Here is a 2711-nt window from a genome sequence, read left to right as displayed (position 1 = left end):
CAGCTGCTTTCCAGCTCTGTTCCCACACTCTGACACTTCTCTGGTGTTTCCTAGTCCATGTGGGAAAGAGTCCCATGACCATTTTTCCTCTAGGGCAAAATCAGAGCCCAAGGCTTGACATATCCCTAGCAGCCTGTAGAAAACAGTTCAACTATCAAAATGCAAACAGCCTGGAGATGGTAGGAAAAGGGACATGAGCCATATTCAAGTCTTCCTATTGCAGAAGCCCTTCCAAAATTTTGATTAAAGTAAACATAAAAGAACAAGAATAACATTATAGGTAAAGAAAATTTTCTCTTGTCACACAGAATGTTTTAATTCCTGCTAATAGATTCCTCCTCTGTTGAGGTGAATTTGGGATAATTTAATGGAAGAGAACTCCCTGAGGGCCTAGTTCTCAGTGGAAATCCCCAATTAAATGCCCTATGGTAGCGAGCCCTTTCATCTTGAGTCAGAATTTTCCCAGTTATAAACCAGTTGGGCAAACAAAACAACAGAAGGATAAAGTTGAATCCTCACCCTAGCAACCCATATACAAAGCCAGACTCAAAAACAGTAATCCCCTTCAAAGATCCTATCTTTTCTTCCACGATGAGCTTGGTTACCAATAATAGTCCAGTTGAATCAACACACATTTTCCATACTGTCCTGTCCTACAGCTGGTGTTGACACAGAAATTATTAGATGACAGGAATACTTTAAGTGATACAGATTAAAAGTCTACAAATTCTTCTCACCACAGAGTTAGCAACATTACTGACAACTGATATCCTTTTCTGGCCATTCTACTGGTACTTTGTGGGTACTCAAAAAGAAGTTTGTTGATTTACAGCAAAAAAAAACACCCAAGTAACCCAATTAAAAAATGGGCAAAGGAGCTAAATAGGCATTTCTCTTTTTTTAATGTTATTTTTTTTAATAAATAGAAACCATGTTTGTTACAGTGAATAATAAATAAGAGGCAATAATTCAAGATGACCACAGAAAGCTTTTTCACCCACAAAATAAAGGATAAACACCTTCACCACCAAGCCTTTGGGTAATTTTCTCTTTTGATCTTTGCTCTCTCACCCAAATTAGCATGCTCCTTCCAGAATGGAACTCTGCTTTCAAATTTTATACTAGTTGGAAGAGTAGTCTATCAGCTTTCCTTAATAATAAAATGGAGGTCCCTAACTTAGCTAAGGAACCTGGACAAGTCTTCCTTGATTTCAGCTTCATCCCAAGGTCCATGAATGTTTTCTTTAAAAAGCTGCAGGAGAATGAGGTAGAAAGACACGAAATGGAAACCAGAAGAAGGGCAAAGAGTATATAGCTCCCACAGCATCAATGGACAGCAGGCCTCCCAAGGCTGAGAATGCAAAAAGCAGTGTGACCCCCCACACAGCTGCAGGGAGTACATGCCTTCAGTTTCTTCTGCAACATGGGCCACAGGGCAAAAAATCTGGATGGCAAATGTCACCACGATGAAGGCATGCAGGGACCAGGGAAGCCGTGAAGCCAGGCAGACAGAAGCAAAGATGGCCATATTCAAGGACAGTGTGCTGGATATAATGGCAGCATTGGCACCACAGTCGAAGAAGATGAAGTGGCCTAACAGCATGAAGACTGACACGGCATAGATGGGTCAGTGCTAACAGACTCTGTCAGGGTCTTCAGCACCGGTGAAAAACCGTAAGTAAAAGTAATGAAGACTAGGGCACTCTTCAAGTCAGCCTGCCGGGTCTGCCCACTCTTCTTCTGCCCTTCACCTCCATCAATGAGATCAAACAAAACATACCCAATCAGTGAAGAAGTCAGGCCAGTCCCAAAATGCCAGTGGGGGGCCAGAAGACTCTCATCCATATACCACCATATAACCACAAAAACACAGATGCTGCACAGCTGCTCTATCACCACACTGGATTCAAATGCCACAGCCCGATATTGGTATTTCTGGGCACAGTTGGTTGTCCGGAGCTCCTCCAGGAACCTCCGGTCCACGTATTCATCAGGGAAGGGCTGTTGCTCATACAAGACTTTCTGCCACTTGGCCTCTTTGTTGTTAGTTACAGGTTCGGCACACATTATCCTTGCCCTCAAACTCAGGCCAGTTCAACCTCCCTTGAAGAAGTCCATGTGGCTCTCATTCCTCATGAAGTTTTGAAATAAGACCTCTCTGGAAATTACATGCTGTGCTGCGTTGATATTCTACCAGCCCGTCCTTGTTTTCAAAGTCAACAGTCCAGGCTAGGCCTGCAATAGATGAGTTTGTTCTTTGAGGCAGGACAGCACAGCCAGGTTCCTTATTTCTTCCACGGAGACCACGATGGGTTTTGCTTCACCAGCCAGCCACCCTGAGAACCCCTTTCATTGCAGGAGGGACCCCAGCTCGCCATCTCACGGCCGCCGCCGGCACTGGAGGACTCGCGGTACAGAAAAAGACAACACTCGCCTGCAGGGTCAGTAACGGGGCTGGGTGGCGGTAAGTCAGGGTGTCCCCAGTGCACCCTACTCACCCTCCAGGCCTCCCCCGCCCACCGCCGACCCTAACCCAGCTTTTGGCCTGCAGGGGACAGCAGAGGAGAAGGCCCAGAAACACTGACTCTCACATGGAACCCACCTGCCAGCGAGCTCCCAGGGGTGCACAGCTGGGTGAGGGCCGCCACCCACCTCCTAAATAGGCATTTCTCAAAGGAAGATATACGAATGGCCAAGACACAGATGAAAAA

The 2711-nt window shown here is 45.7% G+C and overlaps 1 pseudogene; it reads right to left on the bottom strand.

Moving 5' to 3' along the window:
* Positions 1 to 1177: 1177 nt before the first annotated feature.
* Positions 1178 to 2067, bottom strand: LOC134364372 (phosphatidylinositol N-acetylglucosaminyltransferase subunit C-like; annotated as a pseudogene).
* Positions 2068 to 2711: the final 644 nt, after the last annotated feature.

Source organism: Cynocephalus volans, chromosome 16 (assembly GCF_027409185.1).
Source record: "Cynocephalus volans isolate mCynVol1 chromosome 16, mCynVol1.pri, whole genome shotgun sequence".
NCBI lineage: Eukaryota > Metazoa > Chordata > Mammalia > Dermoptera > Cynocephalidae > Cynocephalus > Cynocephalus volans.
The sequence above is the reverse complement of the archived record's forward strand: the minus strand, read 5'-3'. Positions and strand labels throughout refer to the sequence as shown.